Source organism: Octopus sinensis, linkage group LG5 (assembly GCF_006345805.1).
Source record: "Octopus sinensis linkage group LG5, ASM634580v1, whole genome shotgun sequence".
In the NCBI taxonomy this organism is placed as follows: domain Eukaryota; kingdom Metazoa; phylum Mollusca; class Cephalopoda; order Octopoda; family Octopodidae; genus Octopus; species Octopus sinensis.
Window position 1 is genome coordinate 22053835 of NC_043001.1, and position 17453 is coordinate 22071287.

The 17453-nt window shown below is 37.9% G+C and overlaps 1 protein-coding gene across 1 annotated transcript in view; it reads left to right on the plus strand.

The window, feature by feature from the left end:
- LOC115211790 (actin-like protein 6B) overlaps positions 1-17453 on the plus strand; it is a 148121-nt gene that overhangs the window by 118747 nt on the left and 11921 nt on the right. The window lies entirely within an intron of this gene.

Here is a 17453-nt window from a genome sequence, read left to right on the forward strand (position 1 = left end):
ATGATGATGATGATCTAAGGTTGCGAGGCAAAAGGTTGTTTCTGTTTATGTAGGTAAAAGGAGAAAGAAATCTAACGATGGTTGTCTGAGCTGGTTAGGAGTGAGACTGCCTCTGTGTCGTTAGGTAAATTTGACAGTTTACTTACCAGCTTAGGGTGTAGAAAAGTGGAGATGCATTTGATGTGGTTGCACATCTCTGTGTGATTAAGACAAACCTTTTCATCAGCCGTTGAGATTGTTCAGTCACCTTCATTGTATGGATGAGAAGTCCTGTCTATCTAGGAAGTAGGAAGGGAGTTTAGCTGCTAGGCAAGCTCAGAGTAGCAGCTTAAGGTTGGTTGTTTATCTACCAAAGAAATTTATTGTAAAATACTAATGGCAATTAAGTTTAAGGCTGTCAAGAAGAATGCAAAGGTAGCTATATCAAATGATGTTTATCTAGTTAATAATATGTTCTTGTACAAAGATGTTAATAACTGAAATTTTATATACCGTAAATCCTTGAGTATAGTCCACCCTTGAATATAATACACAGGGGATTTTTAGGGGGCTGTACCTCTGAAAAACCTAAACCTTGTGTATAATACGCATCCCTTCTCTAACTTGAGTCAAGAAGGTCTATATAACGTCTTTGGTTTGTAAAACTGTATACGGTAACGTCCTTTATTATTATTGTATATATAACATAATGCAAACGTGTAGCTTTTTTGTGCATTTTGTATGCAGAAAATAAAGAAATAACAGTAATAACGTTTAATAAATGTTGCTTATTGCAAGTTATGGATGGTTCTTTTATGGCTTCATTGCTTTCAAGCTTAGCTTAAGGTATTTTTGCGCCCGACATCACAAAATGCGTCTGAATAGACATTGCCAGACAGCAAATAGAGACTCAAACATTGCTTAGAAAATATTTTTCATTTTTAACCTCGTATATAGTACGCACTAGGGATTTTGACCTTTAAATTTGGGGAAAAAATGCGGATTATACTCGAGGATTTACGGTATTAATTGCTAATAGTCATTATAAAACAATATTCATGATTCTTCATCATTTAACATTTGTTTTCCATGCTGGTGTGGGTTGGACAGTTTAACAGAAGCCACACTAAGTTCCACTGTCTTTTTTGCCTTGGTTTCTACAGCTTGATTCCCTTCCTAATGCCCACCACTCTATAGAGTGTATTGGGTGCCTTTTATGTAGCACCAATGCTTTTCAGATGGTACCAGCACCAGTGCTTTTCATGTGGCACCAGTGCTTTTGGGTATTGAGGGATGAAATGTGGATGGTGAGAAAAAGTTGACAGAGCAGAGCCCCTCATGGACAGGAATTACCAAGGTGGTTTTAGGATATCAATTCTTTTCTGGTGGGCAGGTCTTCTTGCATACAGCAATTGTGCTATATATCTCAGCCGTTTGTCATCTCCTTCATAAGGCTCAGCATTTTGAGATTGGTCTTCAATACTTTGTCCCACGTCTTCTTGGGTTTCTCTCTTCAGTTTTATAATATCCCATGTTCTATATGTAATTTTGAGTTGTAGGGTTGATGGAATTGGTTTGTCCTCTCCATCAAAATTACTGACCTTGTGCCAAAATAAGAAAGAATTATTATTATTGAGTTGGCACGATCGTTAGAGTGTGGAAAAAAGTACTTTATAGTATTTCTTCCAGCTCTTTGTGTTCTGAGTTCAAATCATGTTGAGGTCAACTTTGCGTTTCATAGGGTCAATAAAATAAAGTACTAGTCTGATCATTCATTAACTGCTATTAACAATTTCAGATGTAAACTGGTTTTGTTGTCTTCAACTGCCAGTCATTGGTATTCCACACCCAAAATCCATGTTTTCATTGTCTGAACGTATTTAGCTAAATTTTAACACCATCTCCTTTGAAATAGTCACCTTGCACAGCAATATAGTAGTCCCAGCATTCCTACCACTTTTGGAATCTGTCCTGGAAGTTGTTTCTGTAAGCAAGTCGAGAACCTTCTGTGATTCGCTCTTGATCTTGACAACAGTGTTAAATCAGCAACCTTTGAGCTGCATTTTCATCTTGGGGAAGAGATGGAAGCCCACAAGTGCTAAATCTGGCGAATAGGTGAGTGTGGAAGTGATACCATGTTTTTGGCAAGAAACTCATGAGTGAGGAGAGCTTGGTGACAGAGTGCATTGTCATTGTGAAGAATCCAATTCTTTGCGATCCACAGATCTGGTTGCTTTTGCTGAACGCCTTCCCTCAAATGTTTCAAAGTGTCGTTGATTGTTCTTTGATGATCTTCATCCACAAGCTGATGAATTTTCTCCACATTTCTGAGGTTGATGCTCGTGGCAGGTCTTCTAGATCACTCATTGTCTTCCAGGGATGTTCTACTTTTGAAGTGTCTGTGCCACTCAAAACATTGCATATGATTCATTGCCTCATTGCTGTAAACTTGCCGAAGCATGCTCAATCACTCTGTAGCAGACTTCTCAAGTTTAATGCAAAATTTCGTGTTGGCTCTTTCTTCCTGTCCATGACAAAAATCGCAGACTACAGCATACATGTGATCACAAAAACACAAATTTCACAACTTGTGAAATAAACACAGCGATGTCACTTGGCACATTGCCTCATGAAGGTCACTGCTAGCTCTCACCACAAATGCAACCATCTGCCATTGCACTACAGAACTAATCTGGGAACTTTTTGATACCACCACCTTGTACACAAAATATTTTTGTCCCTGTGTACATTATAATTATTGATCTCAGTTAAAACTTTCCATTAAAATTTCATGTTAATTTATGTTCCAAATACTAGCTTAACAACGATGAAATTATTTTACTAAATTCTTCATTATTTTCAAAAATATTTAAGATAAAGGCTTTGCATTTCAACAGAAATATGGTGACAGAAGGGGTTAAATTTTCATTTTATTGAATGCTAAATCAACATCTTGGCACTAAGTCATATAACTGGCTGCTCAGTCTCAATAGATATTAAGTATTCTTGATCTAATTAACATTTGGGATAGAGAGATACCAGCATAGACTAACAAAGAAATTTTCAAAGGTTTGACATCATTAGCAAAGACAAAGAATATAAATGTTTTTGTTCTAAAATATATTGTTCGAAAGGTGGTAGGAAAGTTATGGTAGTACATCATCATCATTTTTAACATCCACTTTATCATGCTTGCATGGGTTAGACAGAGTTTTATTGATGCAAATTTTCTGCAGCTGGATGCCTTTCCTGTCAACAACCATACTGCTTTCCAAGTAAGGTAATAATTCAAGAGCTAACTTACTTTTGCAGAAATAGTGGATATGACTGACATTCAAAGGGCATCCAGTTGTAGAAACTCTGCCAGATCTGATTGGAGCCTGGTGCAGCCATTTGGTTCACCAGTCCTCGGTCAAATCATCCTACCCATGCTAGCATGGAAAGCGGATGTTAAATGACGATGATGATGTTGAAACCAGTCAGATTTGGCCTCTCACAATGTCATTCTAAAAATAAACTATCATATCAAGATTTTGAAAAAAATGAGATAATGGATGATTAATTCAAAACAATGTGAACAAGAGCATTCAGAGAGCGCAAACCCCTGCCAAGGCAACACCAGCGTCCTCTCAACGATTAGCTGGAGATGAATTTTAAAATGAGAATATCTGAAATAAACTTGACTGCTCTCACAAACGAAAGTACTAAAAATGAACCTGACCTCTCTCAAACATTAGGTAAAAAAAAAAAAAAAAAGGCGGGAAAACAATCCAGAATCCTTGTTCAGTACCAGATCAATCCCCAAATCTTATCAGTTCATGCCAGTCATAAGACCAAACATCCCTGAAAGTTTCATCCAAATTCATCCAGCAGTTCTTGAAAACATGATTGAAAATAGTACCTTCACCTTTGCTAAGGCAGAGGTAATAAATAAGCGTTACCTTTGATTGAGTAATTTCAAAATTATTTGAAACAAAAGGAATATATTTGAATATTAATTTTCTACCAATGCACTAATTGTATTTTCTCCCTTTTGTATCTTTCGTTAAGTCTTTTATCTTTTAATCTAATAATAGTGATGATTATGCATTGTTATGTATACATATAGGACAAAGAAAAAAAACTTCCTCTTGTCTCATGTTTTTCTAAGTTGGTGAAACTCACCTGTCAGTGAAGGTGATCACTTCACTGAAGTAATAAAATTAATTACTTACTCTGAAAATGTAAGTGGAAAGTGGGTTGGGGAGAAAGAAAGAAAGAGAGAGAGAAGGGCTACGGGAATTGATTATTTATTATTCATTGACAAGACTTTGTTCAGCCCACTGAAAATAGCAGCCAAAATTCTCAGATCACACTTTACATACAGTCTTAAAAGCTGTATTATGCTGTAGTTTGTATAATAGTATACAAGTGACTGGATTTGTTATGACATGAATGCCTTTGATCTCCATTTTGTTGACTATGACTCATATAGAACGACAACAACAAAATTTATTTTGATCCAACAAAGGAAAGCTTCTGCATTCGTATACGAACTTCTACATATGAGGTCTGATCAATAAGTATCTGGGCTGTTGCCATAGCAATGAAGGTAAAGCACGCAGAGTGAAGCTGCTTGGCGCAGATAGACCTTGAACTCTGCTGTGCATGTACAGTAAGTTTTAACATTTTAGCTCACTTCCGCTGTTTACAGCAGTGCTTGGAAGAAAGGTGTGTAGCGTGTGCTCATCACATTGACCATGACAGTGAAAGTTGAGCAGATAATCTCCATCAAATTTGGTCAAAAGCCTGGCAATATCTACTCAGGTGCCTATGCAAGTTTCCAAAAAGTATTCATCACTTTCGACACAATCATGATCTTGTGCAACTGAAATCCGAGTGTCTTTTTGGTCAGTTGAAAGCAGTTTTGGTACAAACTTGGCAGACATGTGTCTCGTACCCAAATCTTCAGTGATAATGGACTGAACTAATCTGTGCATCTTCTGATAACTCACGGATGGTGATTCGATGATTTCCTCTCACAGCTTCACACACATCTGCAATGTTTTTCTCAGTTCTGCTGGTTGCGGGTCTCCCAGAACGTTTGACAATATCAACATTTTTTTTCAGCCATCTTGGAAACATCTGAACCACTTGTGGACAGCTCATACACTTTCTGAAACTTTGCGTAGGCCTCTGAGCAGGTATTATCCTGACAATTTTCTCTGTCATGGTCAGTGTGGCGATCACACACTACACACCTTCCTTTCAAGCATCGCTGTAAACAGCGGAAGTTAGCTAGAATGTTAAAACTTAGTGCACATATACAACAGAGTTAATGGCACAATCTGTGCCAAATGGCTTCACTATGTGTGCTTTAGCTTTGTTACTATGGCAACAGTCCAGATACTTATTGATCAGACCTCGTATACAGTGATCCCTCGTTTATCGCAGTAGATTGGTTCTGAGACCGGCCAAGATAACTGAATTTCCGCGAAGTAGGGACACCATATTTACAGTATTTATTTAACGTATATTTGAATTTTTAAAACCCTCCCTGTACTGTTAACAACCCACCCATTACAGTAGTCTGTTAATAACAAGGGCAACTGTTAAGCAATAACACTTTAGATTTAAAAAAAATAAAGATTGTTACTGTTACACAGACCAGATTACGCTTGTACTTCGAGTAGGTCTATATGTTATAACTGGTTTATATTAAAGAATAAAGACATTGTGAGTCGGAGTTGGTATAGTTTTACCGACTCTGACTATTCTTTAATTGTTTCCAACTCTGACTCTGCAACCTTGTTGGAAACCGATGAGGTCAGCAATGGGAAAGGCATCCAGCTATAGAAAATCTGGCTCAGTAAATTCCATCTGAGCCATGCCAGCCTGGAACAATAGACATTAAAATGACAATGACGATTCTTTTCATTTCTGTGTCTTTGTCCTTTTTGATATTGTGTTTTTGTCAATGTATATATTTTTAAAAGTAACTCTATTATTACTTTTCCCAAACTACTTTTTGTTTGGGAAATGTTTTTTTCTTTCTTATCTCTGAATTATTTGTTCTCAAATTGGCTTGTCATTTCTTGACAATTTAAGTCATTTTAATACAGGATATAATTTGCCCATTGTAGATTTATTCCAGCATATTTCTTGTTCGAGGTCAGCAAAAATAAAATAAAAAAACGATAGTGAGGTTTCTTGAAAAATTATTCTTTCCAAAATAGCACAATCTGTTTTTTTTTTTCCTTCCTTCTGTCTTTACTTTTCTTGATTGCCCTTTTTCTTTTCCTTATTCTTAATGCTTTTGCTGTTTCTTTGGTCACAGACAGTATATTTGAGATAAAGTCTAAATGTCCCAATATCTAAGAACAAATTAGGCAGTCAAAAGCGCTGCTTCTTTCCTGTCTATTGTAAACAGCCCACTTGGTTTAGTAATAACTGTCACCCCCTCTCTCTTTCTCTCTCTCTCTCTCTCTCTCTCTCTCTCTCTCTCTATATATATATATATATATATATATATATATATATATATATAACCATCTTGTGTATGTTTTCATTCTGTGAAACCATATTGTCATTCTTTCAGATAAACTGTTGGAAAGAATGAATGTTTGTGCTTCTTAGTTTGTTAGGAAACAGTCTGTTCTTCTTCTCCTTCTCCTCCTCCTAAACAAAATGCTTCTGACATTTTGTACTGTCTTGGTGATCCAGGTTCAAATTCTGCCGGGATTAACTTTGCCTTCCATTTTTTGGGGTTGATAAAATAAGTACCACTTGAGCTCTGGCATCAACTACACCCTTCCCCACAAAAATTTACGGTCTTGTGCCTTGAGTACTCTTTTATTTGTTTCAATCATTTGACTGCAGCCATGCCGGAGCATCGCCTTTACTCGAACAAATTGACCCCAGAACTTATTTTATTGGTCTCTTTTGCCGAACCGCTAAGTTATGGGGATGTAAACACCAGCATTGGTTGTGAAGCGATGGTGGGAGATAAACAGACACCCACACACATATACACACAATGGGCTTCTTTCAGTTTCCATCTGCCGAATCCCCTCACAAGGCTTTGGTTGGCCTGAGGCTATAGTAGAAGACACTCGCCCATGTTGCCACGCAGTGGGACTGAACCCGGAACCATGTGGTTGGTAAGCAAGCTATTTACCACACAGCCATTATTATTACTTTTACTGTCTTCAGAATTATATCTCAGTGAAATTTCGCTGTATATCTGAGTATAATTTGCCTTGAGTCTTTATTTGTGAGCATGTTTGTGTATGTATTTGTATATGTACATTGCTTCTGTATGTGTTTATGTATATACAGTTTGTGTATGTTTTTATGTGCTGCTTGTGTGCATCTGTGATCACTATATCAATACCATTCATCATAATGTTGTTTATTTCTATATTATGGAGTCTTTTATATATTTATCTTTTTTTTTTACCATTTCCATTGCTCCCAGTGTTAGGTTTTGCTTCTATTTTCAGTATCTATATTCTGGCTGTCTCTATTTCTAAATCTTTTTGTCTGGATTATTTCTCTTTAGACATCTGTTGTTGCCTCTTAGGATTCATATATCTCTCATAACACTTAATTATCTTGTGGGCTTTGATTATAAATGGCAAATTGGTCTGTTTGTTATCTGCCATCATCATTATTATTATTATTATTAACCCATGCTAGCATGGAAAGCGGACGTTAAATGATGATGATGATGATGATGATTATTATTATTATGGCTGACAGAATGGTTAGCATGCTGGGCAAAATGCTCAGTGGTATTTCGTCTGCTGCTATGTTAGTATGTTACGAGTTCAAATTCTGCCACGGTCAGCTTTGCTTTTCATCCTTCAGGGGGATTAATAAATTAAGTACCAGTTGAGTACTAGGATGGATGTAATCAACTTGCCTCTTCCCCCAAAATTTCAGGCCTTGTACCCATAGTAGAAAGGATTATTATTAAGGTGACGGCTGGCAGAATCATTACTACGTTCTGAGTTCAAATTCCACCGAGGTCAACTTTGCCTTTCATCCTTTCGAGGTTGATAAATTAAGTACCAGTGAAACACTGGTGTCGATATAATTGACTAGTCCCCACCCCACAAATCTGAGGCCGTGTACCTCCTGCAGAAAGGATTATTATTATTATTATTATTATGGCAGCGAGCTGGCAGTATCATTAGCATGCTGGATGAAATGCTTTGCAATATTTTGCCCGTTGCTACATTCTGAGTTCAAATTCTGCTGAAGTAGACTTTGCCTTTCATACTTTTGGGGTTGATAAATTAAGTACCAGTGAAACACTGGGGTTTATGCAGGGTTACAGAATTAACACAGGTTATAGGAACATAAATCTTCTTCCATGAAAACTAGCTTAAACTGTGCTCTAAATGGAGGTGTAGTCAAATCCTATTTTATGGACTCAGCCATGTTCTAAAATAAGTTGAAAGGTAAGCTACTAGAAATCGGCACAGACTTTCCGGACAACCCAATATATGCAGTGATTAATTTTCCTGAACTACCTTCATTACATTATCAAATAAGTTACATACAGAAGATTCTGAGCTGTTAAGCTTATTGAGCAATTATATCCATTAATTATTGAATGTACATATGAAAATATAGTAATGCAGGTTAATAAAATATTTGCAAAACTGAAACCTTAAAGTTGTCATTGTTTACACACACACACACCTGTCCTAACTTGTGAAGATCCTATGGGGAATGTCTGTTTAACCACCATACTAAACCATCAATATCACATGAAAATAGGCTTGATTGTTATTGTAGTCATAGAGTTTGCTTTACATCATATAGTATCAGGTTTGATTCCAGTGACCAATATTTTCATCATCACCATTTGGTTTATTGTCCTCTTTTCCATGCTTGTATGAATCAAATGGAGTTTATTGAAGCAGATTTTTCTATGGTTGGATACCTTCCCTGTTTCCAAGCAAGGCAAAATTTCCCCAAGGTCAGACATTTTTTTGCAGGATATTGGAAATGAATGGCACTGCTTGTACGACAGCGACACTCATTTACATCTACCACATGGTGTCAAGACAAGGAGACGTAAAATACAAACATACACATACACACATGAGGGGCTTCATTCAGTTTTCATCTACCAAATCCTCTCACAAAGTTTTGGTTAGCCCAGCACTATAGTAGAAGTTACTTACCCAAGGTGCCATGAGGTTGGACTGAACTTGGAACCATGTGGTTTGGAAGCAAATGTTTGAACCACACAGCCATGCTTGGAATTTGGTAGATGGAATCTACACAAAAGCCCATTATATATATGTATATGTTTATGTGTGAGTGTCATTTGTCAGTTATATGTCTATATTGGCATCGAATATAAACATTGGTGAGAACAAAATAAATAAACTGGTGCTTTACATACAAAGTTCCTTACATTTGGTTAGATACTGCCTTTTCATTCTCACTGTCAGAAATGTAGTGAACTACTGATTGGCTCCTTGGAAACCTAGAACCAATGACACCATTGTTGACTAATTGATATAAAATAGAGAAGTGTATGTGACTACTGTCACTAAAGTGACTGCTGTCATATATTCTTCCACCCCATTTTAATTCCTTTCTCATCCAGAAGAGCACTTAAACTATCAAATGGGATTGTGATCAGCCAGTTGTTAGCATTTTTGTGGCAGACTAATTTCTAATGAGCTTGGGAGGACAAGTAAATTGACCTTTCAGAGTGGCCATACACTTACTGCTATTGTCATTATTTAAGAAGACTCAGGCAGGACGTTGGCAGACTCATTGCTGTGCCAGACAAAATGCTTAAGCTGCATGTCTTCTGGCTTTTTATGCACTGAGTTCGAATGCCTCTGAGGTTGAGCTTGTCTTTCCTCCTTTCGGGAGGTGATAAAATAAGTACCATGACTTTGCAACTGGGGCCCAGTTAGAATTTTTTTCAAGTTGAGTAGCTCATCCTGCTCAAAAGGTCCCTGAATAAGGGTTGTTTAAGGATGTTGAATGAAATGCCCATGTTTCCAGGGGTGAATTATTCAAACTCCAAAGAATTTCTCTCAACACATGGCTGTGATTTTCTCTCACTACTTCTGCTCGTGGTCAGAGATGCATATTTCATCAGCCACTAAGGGACAAGCAAATCTGTGGTATTGAGCAGAATATTATTATTAAGGCAGTGAGCTGACAGAATCGTTAGCATGCCAGGCAAAATGCTTAGTGGCATTTCGACTATCTTTATGTTCTGGGTTCAAATTCCACTGAGGTCGATTTTGACTTTCATAAAATAAGTACCAGTGAAGCAATGGGGGCGATGTAATCAACTTACCCCCTCCCCCAAAATTTCAGGCCTTGTGCCTACAGAAAGGCTTATTATTATTAAGGCAGTAAACTGGCAGAATCATTAGCATGCCAGGTGAAATGCTTAGCAGTATTTCGTCTCCTACATTCTGAGTTCAAATTCGGCTGAGGTCGACTTTGCCTTTCATCCTTTCGGGGTCGATAAAATAACTACCACTTGAACACTGGAGTTGATGTTACTGCCCTTGTGGCAAAATTTGAAACCATCATCATCATCATCATTATTATTATTATTATTATTATTATTATTATTATTATTATTATTAGTAGTAGTAGTAGTAGTAGTAGTAGTAGTAGATGTAAACAGGTAATTTCTACTCTTCTCCTCTGGAAGCCATCTACTCGCAATGCCAGAAGGCGCACACTCTCCTACCCTGATGTAATCTCCAGGGATACAGGCATCCAGCAACAGGATCTCCGTAATGCCATGATGGACCGTGAAGTCTGGCATAGCATGGTAAATTCCATTGTCTCGACCATGGTCGAACAATGATGATGATGATATGTAAACAGAATATTATTTTGCTTTTTTTTATGTTTGTTTTTAGTTACATCTTATATTCCTATAATGGTTAAATATTCTATATGCATATCGCTCATATAGTTTAGCCCAGTCTCTTGGTTTTTCATGGTTTGATAGTTTGATAGTTTTTTTACTTCTCTTTTACTTGTTTCAGTCATTTGACTGTGGCCATGCTGGAGCACCACCTTTAGTCGAGCAAATCAACCCTAGGGCTTATTCTTTGTAAGTCTAGTACTTATTCTATTGGTCTCTTTTACCGAACTGCTAAGTTATGAGAACATAAACACACCAGCATCGGTTGTCGAGTGATGTGGGGGGGGACAAACACACACACATACATATATACGACGGGCTTCTTTCAGTTTCTGTCTACCTAATCCACTCACAAGGCTTTGGTTGGCCCGAGGCTATAGTAGAAGACACTTGCCCGAGGTGCCAAGCAGTGGGACTGAACCTGGAACCTTGTGGTTCGTAAGCAAGCTACTTACCACACAACCACTCCTTCGCCTACAAGTATATTATCAAGGCACGAGGTTTTGTTCCACTTGTTTTCAGAAGTGCAAGGTTACCAGATGATTTTTTTGATGGGGAAACATCATTGAACATAATCATCTATGACTCAGTGATTTTTTTTATTTTTGTTTTTTTAATGTAAAGTGCTGAAAACAGATGTGTATGTCTTTGTGTCTGTGTCCCCCACCACTACATGACACCTGTGTTGGTGTGTTTATGTTCACATGCTAGCATGGAAAGCAGATGTTAAACGATGATGAGGATTATGTAACTTAGCAGTTTGGCAAAAGAGGCTGATAGAATAAGTACCAAACTTAAAAGAGAAAAAAAGTAAGCACTGGAGTTGATTCATTTGGCTAAAATTCTTCAAGGCAGTACCCCAGCATGGCCACAGCCTAATGACTGAAGCAAATAAAAAAATAACACACACACACACGCACACACACACACACACACACATGAATGACTTTGTACCGATTCCATCTGTCAGTAGGACTGAACCTTGGACGTTCTTGATTGTGAAGTTAACTTCTCAACCACACTGCCATACCTGTACCTACACTATCTAATCATCATCATCATCATCATCATTTAACGTCCGCTTTCCATGCTAGAATGGGTTGGATGATTTGACTGAGGTCTGGTGAACCAGATGGCTGCACCAGGCTCCAATCTGATCTGGCAAAGTTTCTACAGCTGAATGCCCTTCCTAACACCAACCACTCCGAGAGTGTAGTGGGTGCTTTTACATGCCTCCGGCACGAGGGCCGGTCAGGCGGTACTGACAACGGCCACGCTCAAATGGTACTTTTTATGTGCCACCTGCACAGGAGCTGGCAAATTTTTAATTAGTTTTTGCAAATGTGTTGAAATTGCTATTTTCAATGAAAGTTTTGACCCTTTAGCACTCAGATTGCTCTGTCAAATGTAATACTTATTTATTGTCATTGTTTTAAAATAATCATACATTTTAATGTCACTTCAAGATTTCGATGATGTGATTGTTTTTTTTTTTTTTTATCTATGACATTGTAGGGTAAGTGTAAGAGGCCTGATCTGGCTTGATTGAACTTAGAACAGGCAAAATATTAGGGCTGGATCTGACTGGCTTAAATGCTAGAGGGTTAAAGACTTGTTCTGATTGTTGTTGGGTCAAAATTTGGTATCATGTACATTTTCGTCTTTGGTTTTCCACACACACACACACGCACACGCACACGCACACGCACACACACACACACACACACACACACTTCTTACCCTGTCATAGTTATGTTTGAAATCTGGTTTAGGCTCTGCCTGACAAAATATGATTAATTGTTTCCTGATGTTTGTGGCATAATTTACATTTGCCGTGTCCCATTTAGTCTATTTTTCCAGAATGCTTCTTCTGGGTAACCTTCTGCAATGATTATAAAACTTTTTGGTTTTACTTTTAGATCAGAACTACTCGGTCAGTTTTCACTTCCTTTCAAATTTATCAGCTCCGCTCAATGTTGCTGATAACCTCAAAGAAGAATTTTATTTTGATAGCATTGCTTTCTGTACCTATATCCTTGATTTTCACTAAATGGAAGGGGTTTATTTTTCTTTTGTTTGCTCTTTCTGCGGATGTGCTGTTTTTGTCCTCAGCAATTTTATGTTGTACCTTTGGATTTTAATCCATAAAAAAATATTTATTTTGTTTACCAAGTAATTAAAATCTTTGCCTTTTTATAACTCAGTTCATTTTAATCCAGTTGTAATTATTTAGAACATTCTGTTGTGTCTGGGGAGAGTCATTTTCTTTTTGTGCCTTATAATGTAACACACTCACCAGTAAAATTTCCACTTTTTTTCTTATTTTTATTTTCCTAAAATTTTCGTTGTGTCTTGCAACCTTTTCAATAATCAATACTATTGAAAAGGTTGCAAGATGCAACGAAAATTTTAGGAAAATAAAAATAAGAAAAAAAGTAGAAATTTTACCGGTGTGTGTGTTACATTATAAGGTACAAAAAGAAAATGACTCTCCCCAGACACAACAGAATATGCCTCAACACACAAAATCATATAAAGAATCTTGCAAACCATATCCAAAAACGAAATTATTTAGGATAATTTTCTGTTTGGTTTTGTCTCCACCTCCTTTGAGGAGAGATGTTGAAGTTTGCTAATGAGAGGCATGGATTGTTCTGAATAGTAAAGTAGTGTATTCATGTGAGTCAGTTTGGGCAGAAGTTTGTCTAAAACAATTCCAGTTTGCTTGGCTCCAATGAAAAGAAAGAGACAGATATGTTATTAGGATAGTTTGTTGAGTAACAAATACGATTTGGTGCTGGTTCCATGTACAAAGCTTTGGTGCTGGTGCCATGTTAAAAACACTGGTGCCAGTACCACATAAAATGCACTGCTGCTGGTACCATGTAAAAAGCACTGGTGATGGTGCCACGTAAAAAGCACTGGTGCTGGTGCCATGTAAAAAGCTCTGGTGTTGGTGCTACATAAAAAGCTCTGGTGTTGGTGCTACATAAAAAGCACCAGTGATGGTGCCATGTAAAAAGCTCTGGTGTTGGTGCTACATAAAAAGCACTGGTGCTGGTGCCATGTAAAAAGCTCTGATGTTGGTGCCACATAAAAAGCACCAGTGATGGTGCCATGTAAAAAGCTCTGGTGTTGGTGCTACATAAAAAGCTCTGGTGTTGGTGCTACATAAAAAGCACCAGTGATGGTGCCATGTAAAAAGCTCTGGTGTTGGTGCTACATAAAAAGCACTGGTGCTGGTGCCATGTAAAAAGCTCTGATGTTGGTGCCACATAAAAAGCACCAGTGATGGTGCCATGTAAAAAGCTCTGGTGTTGGTGCTACATAAAAAGCACCAGTGATGGTGCCATGTAAAAAGCTCTGGTGTTGGTGCTACATAAAAAGCACCAGTGATGGTGCCATGTAAAAAGCTCTGGTGTTGGTGCTACATAAAAAGCACCAGTGATGGTGCCATGTAAAAAGCTCTGGTGTTGGTGCTACATAAAAAGCACTGGTGCTGGTGCCATGTAAAAAGCTCTGATGTTGGTGCCACATAAAAAGCACCAGTGATGGTGCCATGTAAAAAGCTCTGGTGTTGGTGCTACATAAAAAGCTCTGGTGTTGGTGCTACATAAAAAGCACTGGTGCTGGTGCCATGTAAAAAGCTCTGGTGTTGGTGCCACATAAAAAGCACCAGTGATGGTGCCATGTAAAAAGCTCTGGTGTTGGTGCTACATAAAAAGCACTGGTGCTGGTGCCAAATAAAAAGCACTGGTGCTGGTGCCATGTGAAAGCACCCAGTACACTCTGTAAAGTAGTTGGCATTAGGAAGGGCTTCCAGCTGTAGAAATCAATCCAAAACAAACTGTGGAACCTGGTACAGCTCCTGGCCTTGCCAGTTCCTATCAAGCCATCCAACCCATGCCAGCATGGAAAATGGTCATTACATGATGATGATGATAATTGTGGCAGTGGAACTAATAGATGAGCTAACTATTGAGGTTAATTTTAGTGTTTTATTATTTAGTGTATTATTAAATTAAATTATTTAGTGTATTATTAAATTAATTATTAATTAATTTAATAATAGCTATCTGTGAGATGAAGATAGGGAAAATAGCAGGTCCATTTGGAAAAGTTATCGAGATATTGAAGACATGAAACTATGTAAATCTGTTTTTTGCTTAGTCAATCTTTCAGTGCAGGGCAATGTTGTCCCCAGTAATTAGTATATTAGTATCATAGTGAACTGCTATATAGGCAATGGTTATGCACTGGAGAGCGGTATTATAAAAGCTTCAAACTAAACTGCAGTTTGGTTTTTGCCTCAAAAGGTTGCATGTGGTGCCTCTTCCAGAGGCATCACAGATGCATCTTCTCTATCACAGATCAGTTGGGCTATGACTTTCTCTGTGGCCCTCATAATTTGGTCTAGAAGTTCGATTCCCCCCATAGCTGATTTTCTCCAAGGCATCATCTTTGCCCTTTTAGTAGTTTACAATGATACTGCTACACCTGTCATTAGGTATGACACCTTCCTCAATAACTTGATTAACTGTCTGGATAATAATCTTGTACCCCATTTCCTCAGGTATTTTTACCCTTTAGCATTCAGATTACTGTCAAATGTAACTTATTTATTCACATTGTTTTGAATTAATCTTGTATTATCTCGTAGCATTGAGATTTCAATGATGTGTTTGTATATTTTAAGAAAGGTGTGAGAAACTACATCTGGCCAATTTCACCATAAAACATGTAGAATATTTGGGTCAGATATGGTCAATTTAAATGCTAAAGGGTTAAACATCTCTGCAACTATCCCCGATGACCCATGGCTTTCCTCCTTCTTCATATCCTTAATTACTATCACATTGCTGTCAATTTGAATTGCCAGCCCCTTTATTGGGTCAACATGTGGTAATCCTTGCATATTCCTTGCATTCCCCACATTCAACGTCCTTTCATAATTGCACTTTCATGCCAGTTTCTTTTGTTCCATATTGATGTTCCAAATACACTCCTTGCCATAATACCTTGGTTCACTCCACCCTTCAACCTTATCCATTTTGATAGTTTCCCTTCCCATCCCCTCATCTCCCTCCCATACAATCTTGCAAATCATTCACCTGCTTTTTACTCACCTTGTGCTGGCCACTTTGGAACCTAATTACCATTGTCTGTTTCTTACAGCTCCTACAGGCCATTTTCTCTTTTTCTTTTTCTCTCCTTTCCCTATTAATTGTGAGTAGACATGCAGATCCCCCTCCTCCCTGAAGGATCATGGTCCTGCAAACTGCACGGTGACCTCACTAGTTCTGGTGCCATGAAAAAAAAAGCACTCAATATACTCTGTAAAGTGGTTGGCATAAGGAAGGTATTGTAAAGCAGTCTTTTGCCACTGTTGTATCTGTCTCTTGATGACATTTGTCACTCTGACAGATATTGTTATATTCTGAAGTCGTTGTTGATAGAATGCTTCTATCTAACACTGTGTGACTGCCAGTCATACAGTGTTATTATCCTCAAAAGACTGGATTGTTTATAACATCCACTCAGTATCACAATATAATTACTATATCAGCACAAGCATGACTATCAACACAGTCTTCTCATACTCTTGACCTTTGACCTTCTCTTGACTGGCTATGGTCTGTTTATAATGGCTGGCTACTACCACTTTTTACTGGGAGGGGTGTACAGTTACACTATACATTTCCCCTTTTAATTTTTTTATTTGACAATCAATTTCTTTTATTCACTCTACCTCAACTTTATATATATATATATATATATATAAATCCAAACATGAAAACACAAAGAGAAAACACAACAACGCGAGGACGTGGAACAAGTATAGTGTTATTGGACGCTCAGGAAAGGAAAGAAAAAAAAGGAGGATGTAACGTTTTGAGCGGAGCTCTTTGTCAGAAACATAGAAAAAGGAAAGGTCCAAGGAAGGGAAGACGGAGGAAGAAAATCGCCAACAATACACACGGTCACATTGAATATATATATACTCAATATCTTTTCTTCTTAGGGTCTGCTTTTAGGAGTTTGGTGTTCTTCCCTTTCCTTGAACCTGAAAATTGCCATATAGCCAATCCATCAGTATTTCTACTCTTGTTGCTTCCTTTTCTATGACTCTTACCTTCAGTTGATTTCTACATCTCCTTTCCATTCCATTTCTGCTTCTAACGCCATACATCATTCTTCCTATATATGTTACAGTTTCTCTTTCCCAGTATTCTCTTTCTCTTTTACTTGTTTCAGTCATTTGACTGCGGCCATGCTGGAGCACCGCCTTTAATCGAGCAACTCGACCCCGGGACTTATTCTTTGTAAGCCCAGTACTTATTCCATCGGTCTCTTTTTTGCCGAACCGCTAAGTGACGGGGACGTAAACACACCAGCATCGGTTGTCAAGCAATGCCAGGGGAACAAACACAGACACACAAACAAACACATATATATATATACATATATACGACAGGCTTCTTTCAGTTTCCGTCTACCAAATCCACTCACAAGGCATTGGTCGGCCCGGGGCTATAGCAGAAGACACTTGCCCAAGATGCCACGCAGT